General features: G+C 36.6%; 2 long non-coding RNA genes across 9 annotated transcripts in view; one reads left to right on the top strand and one right to left on the bottom strand.

Annotated features, from left to right (window-relative positions):
* The window catches only part of LOC111248706 (uncharacterized), a 41,538-nt gene that overhangs the window by 8,300 nt on the left and 13,319 nt on the right, over positions 1–19,919 (top strand). For 2 of the 7 annotated variants that reach the window (XR_015326162.1, XR_015326161.1), the window contains one exon: positions 392–2,991. This is a non-coding gene — a long non-coding RNA (uncharacterized LOC111248706). Of the gene's footprint in view, positions 1–4; positions 134–391; positions 4,659–19,919 lie in introns of those variants that run through there. The other 5 variants (XR_015326157.1, XR_015326156.1, XR_015326160.1 and 2 more) reach the window with 4 other exon arrangements.
* On the bottom strand, positions 1,581–19,744 carry LOC111248705 (uncharacterized). 2 transcript variants are annotated; one of them, XR_002672659.2, is made up of 3 exons: positions 18,956–19,744; positions 18,539–18,753; positions 1,581–3,250 (listed from the first exon to the last, which is right to left on the bottom strand). It is a non-coding gene; the product is annotated as an uncharacterized LOC111248705 (long non-coding RNA). The 2 variants fall into 2 exon arrangements; XR_015326163.1 differs by lacking the exon at positions 18,539–18,753.

Here is a 19,919-nt window from a genome sequence, read left to right as displayed (position 1 = left end):
AGCGATTTAACGTAGTGCACTGCCCACTTCCATTTCCATCAGTTTATAGTGCTTCTCGATGCCCGTTAGGTACTGGCGTTTGTGGATCGCTGCTTCGTTTGTGGATAGTTGCCACTACCCTCGGAAACGTTTGGTGTGTTCAATGAATTCTAGCTGTTGTTTAGAGATGAAGGCTCGAACGGTTCGAATGCCCTGACATGACACCAGCATTTTCTTTTTTCTTTTCGCCTTTGCTCATTATAGTTGCTGACCATAGTGGTCTGCTGCCTTATGCCTGACGATGTGAAGAAATTTGGCTTTTGATTTCACTGGCTTGGGTTAAGGTTGTTACGAATTTTCTCACTGGTACTTGTGGTATAACCTGTATACTTCTTTTGACGATACATTTCAGCGCCTGCTTCCGCTGACTTCAGCTTTTGGACTAGCTCAGTATCTTAGCGACCTCATCACGCACCACAATGAACTTGCAAGTGAACACCCGCGAACTTATACATAGATATCAAGCAGTAATCTTCTTCTAGATTCAATACGTTTAATGATACATTTATTCATTACTATTTTTGGATTATGGGGGCATATATTGCAATTGTTACCCTTCTCCGCTTCAAAAAAGCCGCACTTCAATAAATTAGTGACTGAATGGTGCAAGTATTTGTTCAAGTGACAATTGATTGAGTGAGTCAATAAAATTTAAATTGTATGCATAATTTTTTATCTGTGTTATTATGTGCATAATTTTAGTTGTGCGCAGTTTAAAATCACGTAAAAGTTTTACGATAACTCAGCCCTAATTCCCTTTCTCAATCTTGGTATACCAGCCAAGACAATTACGACTACTGTTGTACGTCGGTTTTTTTTAAAAACCAAACTAGGGGAATAAGCTGTTACTCTAGTATTCTAGAATTATTAACCTAGCTTTATAAATTCATTGTCTATGCAAACAACGATCTGCTAAGAGGCTAGCTGACTTTAGAACTAAGTGGATATAGGTTGTTGAATTTAGATTACAATACAGAGTAGGTTAGTGATCCTTTGAAGTACAATGATGATAGTTGGATGGTTATAGAGAATGCTTTACCACTTTACAAAATGGACTTTAACAGATTAATCAAGATATTGTAGGTAGAAGATTACAGATACGAGCAGCGTTCCATTGTGTAGAAAGGAAGACCCTTTTCAATATATGTATACAAGATGGTGTATGAACTGCGAGAACTACCGCTTACCGTTAATCAAGTCACTTCGACCTTTTGCTATATATATATTAATTCTGTGTGTGATGGCTATTTCAATTAAAACCAATAAGTGGTGTTAGCTATGAATTGCGAGTTTTTCGTTTTATTCTTGCCAATACTATGTAACTTCCTGCTCAGTGCGACGTTCAGTAGCTCATGTGAAGCCGCGCACCTTGAATAATGCGTGCATTTTACCTTCCTTTAGTATAGAAAAGAGATTTCTTCATGCTTACTGGTCACCAACGGACAAAACGTCTTCACTTTTTTTTGCACTTGGCATTGATACTACAGAATGGTAGAGCGATTATAGATTGAGCTCTCTTTACGCAAAAAGAAATAAACGAATTATTTTTCATATTATATTAGACTTGTATTTAAAACATATGTCACAATGAAGAGTAGTAATTTCTGGCACAAACTTAAATGTGAAAGTTCAGTTAACTACAATGAACGGTTTTCATTACAAAGATGGTAATTAAAACTCATCGATTTTCCATGTCGTTATTATTTTTTATAAACCATTATCACATATTTTACGTTGAATAACTCATTAAATTTTGCTGTAGGCAACATGCAAAGATATGTATCTGCTTAGGAAAAGAATACATTGTTGTAATACTGATGGTATATGGGATTACACGTTGTCATTAGCTTTAGTATGTAACATAGCATGCGTACAATAAAGAACTGCTTTTTTTTGGTATACATGTATAACTTCAAGTAGGTCTTTCGAGGGTGGCATTTACTTATTGTATTATGTTGCGAATTAGCTAAAGCTATTACTTATTATTTCACATTTACCATTCTTGAGTACGTAGTAACATTATAAATAGAATTCAAGTTAATTCAATCAAATGCACAAACTGGGTAGTCTTATATCGTTGTTTCGTTGTTGTTCCTGTATCTAATCACAATCAGGATTTGCATATAACATAGAGCTTTTGCTCTCATCTTATTATTGAATTACCTCATCTTATTATGGAAATATTAGATTTGTCAGAGTGTACCCACACCTTTTCACTGAATCAAAAATACAACACTTTGATTCTTCTGACAGTTACCATGTTGTGCATCATCCGTCATTGTTCACAACTTTTTATCAGCTGTAGATTATTTCGCTTGTTCCTTCTCGTTGCAAATATTTACGTTTAGTGTTGAGAAGCTCGTCCGGCCAGGTTTTGAAACCCTTTTCACTGTCGAATGTGTAGCTTTCAATTTAATTTGTCAGTGAAAGGGAAAGATGAAAATCCGTCGGCGCAAAGTCCGTAGAATATAAAGGGCGTAGCTAAACCTTCCGCTTGAAGTTCAAGAAGGAAACTTTGACGATCTTTGCTGTGTGTGGCCTTTTGTTATCATGACCTGATCTTGTCTGTCGAGTTTTTCCCACTGAATCACCTGGTTTTGCATGATTCGAGGGACACATGTGCCAAGTTAACCTCACGCAACTACCAAATAAATGTGCTAACCAACTGCCTAATTGACAAAAGGAAATCTTCAGTAAATCAGGCTCTTGCAGTTACACCAAACGGAATGCATAATTTTTTTTTTGGTAATACCGGGCCTTGGCTTCTCTCCTGGGTTTGCTCACTGCGATCTTTTACTTACGTTGATGTACAGGTAGCTTCTCATGGCCGGTGAAAATAACAATCGGTTATTGTAACTGCGTGACGCTCAACGCCGTGCGAGATGTTGTTGATGTGCGAGATCCAGAGATTTCATGAGGTACTCAAGCTCCAGGCTACTGTGTAAACCTAAGGTGAGGTGGTCAATGATGATTGTGTGGCTGCAGCCAATCTTTTCGCGTTCGTCGTGTGCCCCTGTTCATTGACCGTCTTCTTTCAAAAATGCTTTCATATGATCCTTCGCAAATTCAAACGGGCGCTAAAGCGGGAACCCGTCTAAGCTTCGGGCACTGTTTTCGAAGCTAGCAAACCACTCGTAAGCACTTCTTTAAGCGATAGCATCGTTACCCGATACGACGTAGGTATTGCGATCTGTTTCGGCACCGTTTTGGCCTGGACAAAATGCATAGTATAGCAGGCGTTAAAAAAGCACTACTCTGCACCCGGAACATCCCTTTTGGAAAAGTTGAAGCACACAAGCAATCTAATGCTTTATCGAACAGCGCTTACCGGCGCATGTTAGCAATATGAAATGGCTAGCAGAAGGCTCAGCTTGGTATAATCAAAAACAAGGAAAACATAAGTAAGCCTACCAGTTGACACGGCAAAATAAACAACAACTGTGGCTATAATTGCTCGCCGTCCTACTTACAGATAAACTTCCCATGAGCCTAAAGATTGCAAACACGAACTGTAGAACTGACTAAATCCACATTCGCATTACGTGCATTTCTCATAGAAAATATACGACTCGTTTTTTGTGGTTGTCAATAGAAAAAACTAGAACGTTGGTCGTGATTTCATCCAAAACTCCATCCGATGACAGGGCTGACATACACATTACTAAAGTTTGGCCATTCGTTAGTGACAGAGAGAACACATATTATGTATTTACCAACAAAGCCATTGACGACCAATAGAGTCGAGTACCTTTCTTAACAGAACATTTATACATTGACAACTTTTTTTGAGGGAAGATCTTCATTTTTGATTTAATTTGATGAAAGACAATGACAAAAAGCTTAAAAAGGATTTGAACCAGGATAGATTTTCGTCATACTAATATCTATATCAGTCATTCTAGTCTACTGTGTCTGATTAAATACAAATGCTAAATTTGATTCGTTCTGGAACATGAATTCGTTTACATAAAAGTGCAGTGTGGCTTATCCTATCCATATAAGCAGAGTGCATTAAGGAATTTCTGGAATAAGCACAACTTAGAATGTCAATGCTGCTCACAAATCACGCTATTTATCAGAAGAGAACGATTCTCAAGTGTTCTCCAATTTTAAAAAAATCAAAGTAAGTGAAAGCAAAGTCATAGGTGGCGAACTAACATATCGCTAGGAGATAAACGGAAAAGCTTGTCATGATGCGGGTACGTGCTTCTGCTTAAATCACATTCGACCTAAATAACGGAATAGCGAAGTAAAATGTAAAATTCATGAAAAAAAAACATTTTCCTTTATTTTACTGAAAGCAAGCTAATCTCGAAGCTTAGTCTCGAATAGTTAGCGCAGATACAGAGCGATGCACGGGCAAAGCAATACTTGACCATACACGCAGTGGTACTCAATCACAGATTACGCCTGGTTGTTAGTGAATAAAAAAACATCCTGTGTAACATTTATTTAATCATGGCATGCTTGAAGTGCTAATAGTTCTTGTATCGAAGCTTTCAAGTAGCCAAGGCTTGTTTCCGTATGCAATGTACAATATGTCTAAATATGAAAATTACCAGTTTAAGACTCAGTATTAAGCAGTTTAGTTGCGCTTAATAAAGTAATACCACTTTAGATACTAAGGATTCATTATTATATAAAAAGATGTCGTTAAGCAGCAATAGAAACAATATATCATTATCTCTCTTGTAGCAAATTACATCAATAAGAACGGATATTTCTTCCTTTATATTGAGCTACAGAAAACAAAAGTCCTCAGGAATACTGTGCCTTCTAAGCCAATACTTAGTTAATTTTTACGGTAGAAGCTCTTCTGCAATTCATATTACCTCTAAATTTAGTGCTTTGTGCTTTGCACTTCATTCAGCTAGATGAACTTAATGATACTGAGGTAATTAACTCAACTCAGAAACTCAACCAGAAACACCTCTGCTTTATAGAAGTTGAATAATACGAATATTGTATATCCGAAGTTCAATCCAAAACTGGTTGGTGACAAAAAGTTTAAATCTTTCTTCTGCGATACTACGTACAGAATAGCTGCAGACAGATACATCTTCTCTTTGCCGTTTTAAATTAATGCTTTGTCTTGGCATTGACGAGAAGTAATTAACGGTTAGATTCAAGAGCTTAATCATAAGAGGTAGGCCAAACGTTTGCATTCCGTTTCAGCATCTCTAGAGCTAAGAAAAAAAAGTGGGCTTCTGTGCGAATTCTTATTCTCAAATTAGGGCAGCGCAGGTATTTAATTTGTATTGTACATGAAAAAGGGTATCAACCAATTGTCCTGCCAAGGACCGCTTATATATCTCGATCCGATTCGTGTAATTGTAAGTTGCGGCTCTGCATGGTTCGGCATTAGTTCTAACAATAGCCTCACGGATACGATATTAGGCGTAATAACACGAATAATGTCCGTTCCTTCAACAAATAAGAGATTGCTTTCGGCGCTACGTGATATACACTATTCTTCATCTAGCCTCATGAGGAAGAACTGAAATTACTAGCAGTCATTCGATGTCACCGCGCGATGAAATCAGCCGGCCTGTACACATAGCTTCAATCCGATTAATTGTTTCCCGCGTCGTTTAAAAAATTTCGTCCTTTTGTTAGGAGTAAAAACTGTTTATATCAAATGCCCTCATTGCAATTCATAAGAAGGTTTACGGGATGTCTTTAAAGAGCTCACCACTGATCGTCGCTGACGTTTAATCTTTGAAAAAAGGATCCCAATGACAATTTTGCTTCACATGCTACACCAGACAGAGCTGTTTGTGAATGAGGTCGCTGCTTGGCTTTTAGCTTTGGATTTTTTGACAGTTCCATTTATTCATTTAGACACTCATCAGATAAAAATTATGTAATCATCACGTGTTTCCGCGCATGATCTCTGGATAAACGACGTTTGTTATGGTCCTGGATCTTTAATGCTTGGATCAACTGTGGCTTGTAGGCCTGAACATGCAATTTTTGCTTCGAAGTGAATCGCAGTGTGTTCAACAATAGACCGAGTTGTTAAGGATGATGTTGCATTGAGGTCGCGGAACTAGCATGCACACTGCTAGTTACGGCAATGATGTTTTGGTTTGTTCGTGCTTGGACAGCTTTATCCGTAAGACCGCTACTTAATTGTAGATAGAATCTGTTCGAATTTCGTCAACTGCTTCAGTGATTTCGCGCTAATGAAAAGTGTCGGCCGCCTTCTGTGTGACACGTCGGGTGTGTCACAGTATTCGATAGTTGGTTTTAGAAAAGACAAACGCTGTCGTATCATCCAAAACCGCAAACGTTGCTATTCATGATAATTTGCTAGTGTTTACTTGTTTTCAAACAAAAAAGAAAGCGACGAGAAGAAGTATAAGCATTTGATCCTATACTGCTACAAAAGAAATGTTTAAAGGCCGTTGACGATAAAGTAATTAACGCGATTAAAAATGGATATGCTAAACAATGTGCTTACACAAGGACCTAAGCATTTGCAAGATAGCATTAACGATTTTTGTTTTCTATATTATTTGCAATTCTAATGCTCCAAGTAAATGCTTTAAATTAAAAAAAAAAAAGTTAGTTTTATACCTCAGGTTTGTTTGTCGTTTGTAGCTTAGTGGGTGACGTGCTTTTCTGCTGGTCTCGGGGACCCGTCATAGTCTAACTTTGAGCCTAGGCATGGACAGATTTCATTTCATGCTGGAAGTTAGCCGTTTGATGGAATGTCTAACGGCGATATTGGACGTCAAAACCAAAACATAGAGGTTTTATTGCTAAGGCTTCAGATGCGATCTAGGAGACTGAATCTAAATATTTACTGAAAATACAACTTTATAAAAGGAATTCTACATTAATTGATAATATACTACTATTTCTTCCAAATGTCGCAGTGCACTTGATAACAGATGCAACATTTGAACAAATATTTGATGATGTATGTTTTTCCTTAAAAGAGTGGCTTTTTGAAAATCGAAATTTCAAATTCGACTTACTTAAGTTCGTCCTTGAAGGCGGATAACGATACTAAACTATAAATTGCTCAAGAAAGGTTTAACTATTATTTTTACTGAATTTCTAATGACAGAGGTGAGTTATTTTCAAAAGCTACCATGATACCGGCATAGAAACCACGTTCTTTTTTGAAAGATCTGGTAGAGATATTCGATTCCCTAATAATCTCCAAAATAGTTCTAACTAAAACAAATTAATTTGCAACAATTGTGGGAAGTAATTAAGTACAAGAGACGCAAAGTAACGCAGTAAGTCTTCAGAAAATTAAACATTAGTGTTATCTGAACGACCCAATAGGTAGTTGATATTCTTTCCTTGGAAACGGCTGTCAATTTCAATATAAAAGTGCCAAGTGTATGATGAGATTCTGAAATCTTAAAGTCTAAGCTTTATTGAGAACCGTCCGGTTTGCCCCTCGAAAATCTTTTTTGGATTTTTAGGAAACCGCATGAAAACTAACAATAACATGGATCGCCAACTTTGGGCATAAAAAATTTATAATTTCGGCGGGAGTTTGCTCCGCGTGAACACATTGGAAAATGCCTGATCTTCGATCAAATTCTAAAAACGACGCATTGTTTCTTGCCATGATGGATTTACCGTTTTGTCCAAAAAAACTGGCCTTGCAAAGAATAATAAATGAATGCATGTCCATAACGACAGCTAAGTAAGTTTCATTTGAACCTCTTGGCGACAGTTAGATCGTTGGTATATTCACGTTTTTTAATACGGAACAAGCACATGGAGTACTTAGGCGTCTTGATTCGTGTTGGTTTTTTTTTAGCATAAAATGTAATCCTTGCTTAATCATTAGGAGAGTATGATAAACCACTGCGCCTTGTATATACACCTACTGACGGACATTTCCAAATTTTGTTATGAGATCATCAGGAGCATATTTGTGTATATAGTAACTCCGATTCGGGAATCTGTTCAGAAGTTAACCTTATCGGTTAGCTGCGGGACTAAAGCTTTACTTAATTGAGATACATCATCGAATACTGCCTTTTCTATTCAACAAGCACATATATACTAGCGCAAGGATAATGTTGTAGATTGGGGTAGCTGTTGACGTTTTTAGGGCGTTTACCCCAATTATGGTGAGGCTATCGAAATCAAAGTCCGTATCCTGTGTACCAGTCGATCGATGACCGAAGCCTCTACTTTCACTGAATCCATAAGTCGTGTTATTGGGTATAACAACAGTAAAAACACCTGGTTTATAAAAACGTTTTCATTATACGCTGCGCTGGACAATTTTCCGCTATTGTATTTTGTACTGGACGGCAGAAGATATGTATACAGTTACTTGAAAAATTCATATTGCACCAGAAAAATCAATATACACCCGTGTAGTTGAAATAAATATCTGTTTGAGTATTAACTCACGTTTTGTCTCTAATGTCCAAGTTCTTGTTACAAAATGAAGCTTATCATACTTTACTGTAATAAACTCCTCGAGATCCTGAAATCTCGTTCTTGTAATCTTCGATTTTGTAATCTCATTCTGAAACTTCTTTTTGAAAAAGGCTTTTACCTACACATATGTATATACACATATGCCATTTTAGTCAAAACTAAGGAATCTGCCTTAGTTAACAGAACCATCAGACGATTACGATAAAAGCGTAGGCTCAGACATCTCCTGTTTATTCCAGCGTGTGCATCGTTTCTATTCGTAAATTGCAAACGATATATTTGTGGTGGCATTTTATTACAGTCATTCTATCTTTACGACTACTGTCGTATTTTGAGGTGTATCTCAAACAAGCAGTTGTCGAAAGCTTATTTTCATACCGAATATTCTTTAACAGTTCATGTATTATACTTGTATTCCAATCGTGGGTTCAGTCAAATTGCACAAAACAAGATCGCAGGTAGGGCAAACGCATTATTTGATGACCAAGCGTAAGATATATTTTCCATCAAGGAAACAGTGCAGAGTAGTAATAGTAAACGTGATCATAAGCGTCGCTAGAAATACATTAAATCTGCAAAGATTTAAGTTTATATTACGATGACATTTAAATCGACCTACTATTTAAAACCACTTCAATCAATCGTACTTTACCATCAACAGTAGCATCAGTCTTTCAGAATTTTTTAATAACGGCATCTCCACAAAACTTCCGTAAATTTATTGAAGCCCATTAAAGATGATTACTGTAAAACTGATTTGGAGTTTATAGAATTACCTGTCGCGTTTTAGGCGTTGCCATAAGATATTAGAGCCTAATAATTTAATTTTTCTTGAGAAAAAGAATTTAACAAAACTGGTTTTAAACCTAAATTTACTTAGTCAATTGAAAAAATTCAAAATCGACCAGTTTTTGTTTAGTCGTTTTTCCATTTTTCCTTCAATAATTTTTCTGAGGCGAAACACTGCTATAACAAGTCGCTACGCGTTCATTCTAGTCCCTTGGGCGTTATCATCAATTTTCAGCGCGGTACAAAATGCTTGGTGGATATTTTATATTAGTAGAACATGAAAGAATAATGCTGATCCTTAAGGTTTAATACTGTTAAGGAACATAAAATGTGGGCACGCTATGACTATGTGAGTACACGAGGTGCGCTGTTTCCGTTAAAATCGGATATCCATAAAGGATTTCAAGTAGCACTAAGCCATTTGATTGTACTGGTAAACTATTACTAATCACCATAATATGACCTGTTAGGTGGTCATGTCATAAACATAACATGCAAGTAACATTATTTGAAGTGCGTTTCGGCTTGAATTTCAATGGACGATGTTAGCATCATAATAAAAAAATAAAAGCAAGAACCATTTCCTGGAACAAAGCCAGTCAAAGTTAAGCCTTGATAATTAGTATTTGCTTCACAAGTATGTGATTGTAAAATTCACCTTACGTTCATTTCTATTATGTTTATAAGGGGTTTAGGACAGTCTAAATTACAGGCTTCGAGTGCTTGAGCCTCTGACAATCATTCCGTGGCAGTTACCCTCCTACTTTGTTACCATTATGACGCCGAAATATACCGTTCAAAAAATTCCATTATCTTTTTGTAATATCTCATTATTTTGTTAGCTTGCATTAGTAGAAACTCGTAAATATGGCCTTGGTAAAAATAATGATTCAATAATAATAGCTTCTTCCAACAGTGTTACGGCACGTTTAGCTCTTAGACATAATAAAATGAGTTGTTTAAAGTACAAACATGCTTTAACCCGTGTTTAGTATAACAGAAGGCCAATAGAAGTATTAACTAGTCAAGCGGAAGTGCGCGGTAAGTTGATATAAAATACAAGTAATTAAAAAAATTAATGAACTTCAATTGGAAAAGACGTTTTTTCGATTAAATAATATGACCTGGCTGAAATTCAGTAGTTGTGCGATCCGATCAACGCTGCAGTAAATAGTATATTTGTATTCTTGATCAAATTTCTTAATTAAAGCAACCATATCTACAGGCACAATTAAGCTATACTTTCGACGAGAGTAAACAACGTTACATCGGATTGATATATAAGATAGATGCATAAAAAAAACAATGCTTTTAAACTTCATCCGTTTAAATTGTTTAGTTTCACATTATACAGATTCTATGTAACTTTTAAATAGTAAGAGCTTAACCAAAATTACCTAGATATAGATGATTTATTAGCTGTGATAGAAAGTTCCCGTCTAGGCCGACAGGTGGCGCTTGCGTTGCAGCTGATAATATCTAGCTGAAACTTACCAAAATGATTGTTTTGACTGTCATGTTTTTTGTTCATTTTACTGAGCTATCTGCGTTAGAAGCGGTCCTTCTCGGAAGATGCAACTTTGACATTACTTCCTTAACTACTTCCGTGGTGAAAAAAGTGCTGCTGAAACAAAAAGAATTGTCTGCCAGTTTTGGTTTAATCGCTTCAGAAGCGAAAATTTATACTTAAACAGCAAATCACGCTCCCGACGACCACAGCGTGCGGCGCTGCCCACCTAAGTTCTTTTTGCGGAGCTAGCAGTGACCCAGGTGACTGTTATCAATCGTTTGTAAGCACTAGGAAAAATTGAAAATGAAAAAAGTTAATTTCGAAAAACCAGCGAACATAAAGAAACCACCTGGCAACATGCCTTTTATTGCTCACATGACAGAACAGAAAGTTATTTATATACAAGGTTGCTACTTGCGATAAAAGATGAATCTTCTGGAAATCTGTAGCCAAGTTTCAGGGTAATTTCCATATATAGAGTAGTAGTTAGAAGTCAAAAGAGTTATTCTTGGCCTGAAGTCTTATATACAAACAAGTTTTTAGAACTCAAAGAATTAACCTTTAACTGAGTTATAAGACTGAGTTCCCATGTAAAATGTATTGTTACGTTTTAAAGGAGTAACTTTTGACCATGTTTTGGGACAAGTTCTTAGAACATAAAGAAATAACTGTTGGTCAGATTTTAAGATAGAATTACCACGTATAGATAAATTATTAAAACTCAACTTTCAACTGAACTTAACTCAAGTAACTTTTGGCCAAATTTTATGACTAAATCCCCACATACAAAGTTGTTAGAAAAATTGTGACAGACAGAGAATTTAGTGGAACTGAAAAAGTGGCCCTTGGCCAAATTTCTAGACAGATTTTTCACATAAAAAAGCTACCGAACTCAAAGTAGTAACCCAATACTCAACAAGCCTCTCAAGCAAAAGTTCTCATATACAAAGTTGTTAAAACTCACTAAAGTAACTCTTGTTCTAGTTTTAGAACACATACAAATAAGTTGTTTAAGATCAAAGCAGCAGCTCTTATGGTGATTTCAAAGCAAAACTCTTAGATACGAGTAGGCTGTTAAAACTTAAAATATGTAATTTTTTTTGTCAAATTTGAGAGCTAAATTTCCACATTCAAAGTAATCGTTCAAAATCAATGAAGCAACTCTTAGCCAAGTATCAGAATAGAATTCCCACATACAAATAAGTTGACAGAACTCAAAGATCTAACTTTTGGCCATGTTTCGGGATACAATCCTTAGGACACTATGCTAATATCCTAATCAAGTCCCACGATAGACTTTCCTAATGCAGAAAATCTATTAAAGCTCAAAAGAATAATTTCTGGCCCAGTTTCCGAACATAATTTCCTCATATAAAGGAGTTGTTGAAACTCAAGGAGGTAACTCCTATCCAGGATTCAAGACAGAATTCCCCAAGAACTTGTTAGAATTTTCAAAATAGATTTCTCATATATAGAGGGACTGTTGAAATTCAAAAGAGTAATACCTGGTTCAGTATTAAGACAGAATTCCCACATAAAAACAAGCTGTTAGAAATAAAAGAAAGTAGTTTCTGGTTGAATTTTAGAGCAGAATTCCCGCATACAAATAAGTTATTAGAACTCAAAGGATTACCTTGTCAAGATGTAAAGCTTAATCCTCTCATATAACGAAGTTGCTAAAACTCAAAAGAGTAACACTCGTTTAAGTTTCAAATCAGAACTTCTGCATGCAAAAAAGTTGTTGAAAAAGTAAACCCTGGCCAATTTTCAAGATAGAATTTCCACGTGCAAAAAGCTATTAAAACTAAAATGAGTAATTCCTGCCCAAATTTTAGGACAGAATACCCCTAAATTTACTTGAGTAAAAATACTTAAAGAAATAATCCTGGGTTAAGGTTAAAGTTCTTACTCACAAAGAAGTTTAAACAGCCTCGTTCGTTCGATCAAACTCAGTTACACACCGATCTCTCTTTACCATTTTGCTTCCCATAGGCTCTGTGTTGACCGCTGCCGGACGATGCGTTCAAGGTCAATGAGAAGTCTTGCCTTTTATGCATTTTATCCAATTTATGGCGCACCTAGGCTTTTAATGTCTAACAAAATTTCATACATTTAAGACGCTCAACTGTAGTCTAATATTCGCACCCTAACTTCTGGGTAAATTAACAAGCATGCCATCCGAGGTGAATAAAGGCCTCGTACGGCCGACCGAATTAGGGTATATTCTCCAGACTCAGGATCTGTTGCTTGAACTTAGCAAGCCCTTTTAAGCCATCCTCTCAGTTATCGGGTCCTTGCTGAATAGGAATCAAAGTAGTTCTTAAATGAGTTTTAAAGCTGAATTTTCGCGTACAAAAAAAACTGTTAGAAAGAACAATTTTTGACCAAGTTTCAGGATAGAATTTTCACATATAACAGCACAGAGCTCCTATACACAAATTAAAAATTCCTCGCCTATTTTCGAAACAAAATTCTCACACAGAAACAAGTTGTTAGAATTCAAAGAAATAACTCCTAGCAAGGTTTCAGGACCGAATCCTTACATACGAATAAGTTTTTAGAACTCTAAGAGATAACTTCTGGCCAAGACCCAAAAGTTATCTCTCTGTCTCCCATACAAAGAAATTCTTGGAAATTGAAGAAATAACCTTTGGCAAAGTCTCAAGGCTGAACTCCCGGTATAACCAAGTCACTAGAACTCAAGGGAATAGCTCTTGACAGAGTAAAAATGTTTCTGGATTTGTTAGGCTTTAATCCCTAGCCAACTTTCAACAAAAAGTTCCCACATACTTCTTACACAATATATAGAATACACAAAAACAAACAATACACAAATAATTCTTACAGCTCAGACAAGTAACTCCTGGCCGAGTTTCAAGACATAATTCTCAGATATAAAGTTGTTAGAATAAAAAAGGGATGAATTCCAATATATAAGTGTGTTGTAAGAACTCAAAAGAGCCCTTGCTAGCTAAAATTTAAAATCCACATACAAATATGTAAATTTCCACCTATAAAGAAGTTGTTAAAGCCCAAAGAAGTAACTTCAGAATAGAGTTCCTAAATACAAATAAATTGTCAACACTTGAAAAAGTAGCTCCTGACCAAGTTTTAGGGTAAACTTCTCCATACAAAGAAGTTATTAGAACTCATAAAAGTAACTTCATTCATAATAATTCAAGGAAGGAATTTTTAGGTAAAATTAAATTGTTAAAATTCAAAGCAGTGCCACTTTGTTCAATTTATGGACGGAATTTCCGCTTCCAAAGGTATTAAAGCCTAAAGGGCTAATTCCTGGTTAGTTGGTCAATTGGTGGCCCTAGATTTCAGGTCCGGATTTGCACATACAAATCGGTTGTGAAAATTCAAAGAAGTAACTTTTGGGTATGTTTTAAGGCTGATTTCTCACATGTAATAAAATTGTTAGGTATCAAAAAGGTAACGCTTGGTCCAGTTTTAGAGCATACTTTATATATACGAACAAGCTGTTAGGAGTTAAAAACCTAACTTCTGACCAACTTTCAAAGCACAATTTCTATAGACAACTCGAACACGTAACTATTGACCAAAGATTAACGCTGACTTTTCACATACAATGAAACTTAAAAAGGTAACTCCTGACCAGGTTTCAAGACTGAATTTCAGCATACAAAATTGCTAGTATAGGAAGCAAAGACTGAAACAGGTAAATAAATTGTTAAAATTTAAAAGGTAACTCTATAGCAAGTTACAAGATACAATTGCCACACAAAAAAAATTTTGGAACTCAAAAAATTTGTAGTTTCGTAAAAGTTCTGTCAAAAGAATTCGTACACGAAGACGTTGTTAGAATTCAAAGAAGCTGTAGGATTAAATACCCACATAAAAAGTCATTAGAACTCAATGTAATAACTCCTAGCCAAGCTAAAGCGTTTCTGATTACGTTAGATTTGCATTTTCTACTATTTTATTTCTGGCCAGGTTTCGGGACAGTATTTTCGCATGTAGGAAATTGAGCATCTCGTCATGTCCCAAGACGTAACATTCACATGCAAGAAAGTTGTCATAAATCAAGGACGAAATACCTGGTTAAGTTTCTGAACAAAACTCCGACAACAAAGAAATTGTTAGATGTCAGAGGTAGAACTCCTGCTTATCTTTCAAGACGCATTCCCGCATATAAAGAGGATGTTATAAGTCAAACACTTGGCCAAAAGTCAATAACAGAATTCCCATATAATAAAAAATTACTATAACTAAGAAATAACTCTTAGTGAAATTTTTCAGGATAGAATTCCCACATACGAAAGAGTTGTTAGAATTAAAAAAAAATTTTCAGAAGAAGGAAATGGCCAAGTCTTAAAACAGAATTCCCACATATAAAAGGTTATTAGACGACAAACACAGAACTCTTGCCTATCCGTCACGACTAATTCCCACTTACAAATAAGTTGTTGGAAACCAAAACCGGAAGTTCTGGTCGAGTTTCAGGATGGGATTTTCACAAAAAGATTATTGAGAGGGGCAACCACTTCGTGTTATTCGTTCGCGTTGGTGCTTTAGAGGACGTTTAGTGTTTACTCATTCAAAATTGCACTTATCAGACAGCTAATAATAAATTTTGGCATCCACATTAGTTATGTAAGAGATATTTATTAATGTGAAAATGAAGCACCGATGGTTGCGCTGATGTCGTCTCGCAGTTTGTTATTAAGCTTTCGAAGTAGACTGACCATCGTTCCCAACTGAAAAAAGTGTTTTTGGAGCTTATTAAGATTGCAATTCGTAGCAGCGTGGCTCCTAACAAACGTGTGCGCGCGCTCGGACTCGCTAGCACTATTTTTTGATACTTCGATTTGTAGGCGAACTTCCTCTTTGCCGTGTACTCGCCGTAGCTGATGCATTGTTTCTGCTAACGAGTATACTTAGATGCTCACGGCGTTGTCATTCAGACCACAACTTCAGCAGACGGTGGGTGTTTATTTGTGGGATTTGAGAGTACACTTATTTGATCACTAATAACGAAGTTTACCGTTCGCGTTAACTTGATTACCTGATTAATAAAAGCACACAATAATCGCCCCGTTCATCTTTTTGAATTTTTCTCCCTCTATCTACTTACTCGAAAACTTTTTTGTCCGAGTTCCTCGTGGAAGCTATAATAGTGGAAGCACTGAGCCCACTTGATATGAAAGACTAGCACGTTCAGGCACCATTGCGCTCTTATTTCATTTCTTGCGGCTTCTAGTGCTACTTCTTTAGAAAACAACACCTGTTTTTTGCGAAAGGTGTATTTAAATATTCTTTTATTACTTCTTTCCATTGTTTCATAAATGCTTGTGTGCATGTTGCTCTTAGTTTTCATCCTTAACAAGTCGAGTTGTTTGTCGCGACAGACCGGCTGCACGAACACAAATTATTATGACAAAGGTTCGCAGTAACATGTAATTCTCAACAGTGAACAGAAACCCTCCACATTCATATAGTGTCGGGAAAATACTCGAAATTCCTTTCACGGATCATCTCGGGTATTCACTTGCGTCGTCCAATGGTGTTATTGCTAGGGGTACCCTTATTGATAAGGGTAATATTTTGAAGATTTGCTTTACCTATCCAACCTTTACGATAAAAACGCTCTTCTCTACTTCTGCGGTCGACGACGGGTTTTTATGATTCATGGGATCACTGCCGCCACCGTCAAGATTTATAATAACTTATTTTTTTATTATAAAATACTCTTTGAATTTCCTCTCTTGTCGTCAAAAAGGGAATTTTAGAGAATGGCGGCTTTGTCAGGATAACTCGACTTATTTCAAATAGGTTGCTTATATACGCTGTAAGTGATTTTTTCCAAACGTCTAAGTTATTACGATTTTTTCTTACGAAAGAAATTCCTGCAAAGGCTAAAAGAAATCTTGTAGACTGTAGTAAATAAAAGTTATGTGGTGCGGTTTTTCATTGAAAATCTTCTGAGCTTTTTCGAGAGGTTTTCCCAAAAAGATCATTTTCTACCACCGTTATTTTCTAAAAATGCTATCTCTGTAACAGGCTCAAGCATCCCAAAACATCGTAGCTTTTTGCGCCTGGCGCTAGATGGAAGGCTTCCATTTTTTAATTATGCGTGACAGGTACTTGCTCCAGCTTACGCTAAGGGCAATTAACCCTTTTGACATCCGGTCTATTTAAAATGTTCCTTCAAAGCGGTCTATGCGCGACAATCGTTCTTACGCTTTTCCGTTAATCGTTCCACAATTTTCCTTTAAATCGCCCTCGTTTTAACCTATCAGCGTTTTCCTCAAAAGACGAGTACCTTTTTATCTATTGGCGAAAATGGAAAATTTGGCTAGAATATGAAGCGTGCCATTCAAGACGAAAAACGCACACTTAAAGTAGATATGAAAATTTTACGTATAATGTCTTCATAAAGACTTCTAAAGAATTCGTGCTTTATCAACTTCCCATGCCCACAAAAGGTGAAATCAAACGAGAAGGTCTATAAGAAAGTTCTCGGTCTGTCGCTGGAATATCGAGTCTACGCAACAGCCTTGTTTACGTGATTAGGCTAACGGAAAAAATCACCATCATAAATGCCTTTTTCAAATTTAATTGCGAGAACTGTTTGACTGGCATAAATGTGTAGGAACATTTAATTACTACAAATACCAAATAAATGACGTCAACATTGTTGCCACTGGCGGCGCGGATGACCCATAAAAGATGTCTCGTCTCATAATCCGCAGCGAGGTTCTGTCAAGTGTTAAAAACCTTTAAAAAACGAAACAAAAAAAGTAGCGTACCTATCTCTAATTTTGAAGTTGAGTCAAACTCTTGTTTAAAAATTTAAAGAAAGTACATAGCGAATACGTCCAGTCTTCTTTATTTTTGCACAATAGTGAAATACCAATCAACAATATCCCGCGCTTTTTCGGAGTAAAGCAAGACATTCGCGAAATCACCCAAATGTTTCCAGTCAGTGTCAATCCTATTTTTTTTAATTTCTACATTGAAAATCACTCACTACAACCATTTAGAGCATGATTTTTCAATTACCTTTGAAGACCTTCTCCACGATCCCAACAATAAGCTCTTCAGACAAGTTGTTATTTATGCATTTCCACCTGGCATGGACAATTTGAAATCGTCATATTCGTTCACTTGGATCGTCGTGTGACTTGAATTGCATTACTACTCAAATTTGTCGATTAGTAAATGATGATCCTTATTCTATTGAGATTTTATTACGATTTGGAGAAAAGTTCAGGCAGATCAGAGGAGATCGCTAAAGACTCTAAGAGCTTTAGGTAGAGGTTTTGCAAATATAATCTCGGATTTATCAAAGAAGGCTTTTATTCCTTTTATGAAAAAAAAAGAACTATAACAGTGACGAAAATAATACTATCGCTGCCGCTGAAAGTAGATGGCGGCTCCTTATCAGAAAATACACTACCTATATGAAGTAATAAAATGCAATCCAGATTTGAGGCCCACGACATTTTGGACTCATAATGACTTTCGCACTTGACAGAAACATCGCTTTGATTTAATGTAATATAGTAAAACACATTTTCTATGTTTGAATGGTGTTCGCGCCCTGATTTTACAATACTTTACTGCGAAACGATGTTTTCTTAGCTGCTTCCGCTCTCTTTTATTTCGCCAATTGCTTTATTAAAACCGACATCTTTAATTTTTCTATTTGGTCTTTCTATGGATCATTCGCTGTATTTAAGCATAGCATAACACACAGTAACGAAACATCACTAAAAAATTCGCAAAGGATTTGTGGTGGTCGTTCCTCACCTGGGATATGCTCATGCTGACCGGAATTTACCCTTGCGCCCAAAAGCATTGCTAAAAGATCTCATGGCTTAGATACGTTCCTTAAGAAGCTCGTTGTTGAAATTTTTAGTCATCTTTCTAAAACACCTCAGAATAGATTTCATAGTCGCCTCTTATTTAACCACGACTGATACGTCACAAGCACAATAGTGTGCGATTAGAATTGTCCTGAAAAACTGATTCGCCAACGAGAACTAGTGGTTAGGTTTTGCTCCCACACGGCTCGAGGTTTGAATAGATGCGGTTTCATTGTCCTTGGACGTTCCTATCCTGTATCGCTCTTTCCATGGAATGTTAATTCAAATATTCTATGAAGTAAAATCTTTTACACAAATATAGATTCAATGTTTTGTCTCATAATCGATTCAAATTACTTACTTTACTCTTGAAGATATTTAATACAAGCTGATTATATCGTTGCATCATAAGAGGGAGCTCTGCACTTTTTTGATGAATATTTTGCCCCGTAATGTGTACGGCAGCGAGCAACTCATCGAAATGCAACACAATTCATTTGGTGACACGTGAGAAACTAGCTGCTTTCCGAGAAAGCGATGCAAGTTGAGAGTAGAAGTGGTCGTTTATGGTACCATAAGACAAACCTCTAGGTCGTCTTTTCTAACGAATATAAATCTACCGACCGACTGCCGCGTTCTTTGAGATCGCTCACGATTGCCGGCTCGTTTGTCTTCCATTTGTTGGCTGCATCCTTACCGAACCGATCTATTTATTGCTTTTATCGATAAAGTGAATAGCCTAATTTACTGTGCCGGAGTCGTGCTACACCGTGGAACAATGGATCCCTGAAACGATACGTGCCTGACAGATTGACTCGCTTGAAAATCTCTTTTGCATCTAGCAGCACAGTACCTTGTTTTCAGCAAAGACTTGCCACACATACCAAAACAGCGGGCGGTCATTTTCAGCAGGATTGAGCATTGACGAAAGGTGATGTCGGCGAAGACGATAATCGGTGTAAGCGAAAATTAATTAACAGCTATCTAGATCCGCGTTCATGTTCAGTGCGGACAACAAGTGATAGTTAACGATGATTTGCAAGCCATCACGGTAGAACAGTCAAAATCATTTTTTATGGCTGCCGTACACATGAACCAAAACCTGACGATGAAACATGTAATTATGATCCATCATGGTATCCCAGCCGCTAACAAAAGGGCTGGCTATCGGATCTTTGTAACGAGTCATGACGCCGACGAACGTTGAACAGATAGCAAAAGTGAGCAATAAATAAATAGATGCACTCGTTCGTTGAACATCAATCCTCGATTTCTGGTTCATCATCGGTTATATGAAAAGCTTGGTGGCATTGAATCTGATTGTC

The sequence above is a fragment of the Varroa destructor genome, unplaced genomic scaffold, assembly GCF_002443255.2.
Source record: "Varroa destructor unplaced genomic scaffold, Vdes_3.0 BEIS01000004.1, whole genome shotgun sequence".
Classification (NCBI taxonomy): Eukaryota; Metazoa; Arthropoda; class Arachnida; order Mesostigmata; family Varroidae; genus Varroa; species Varroa destructor.
The sequence above is the reverse complement of the archived record's forward strand: the minus strand, read 5'-3'. Positions and strand labels throughout refer to the sequence as shown.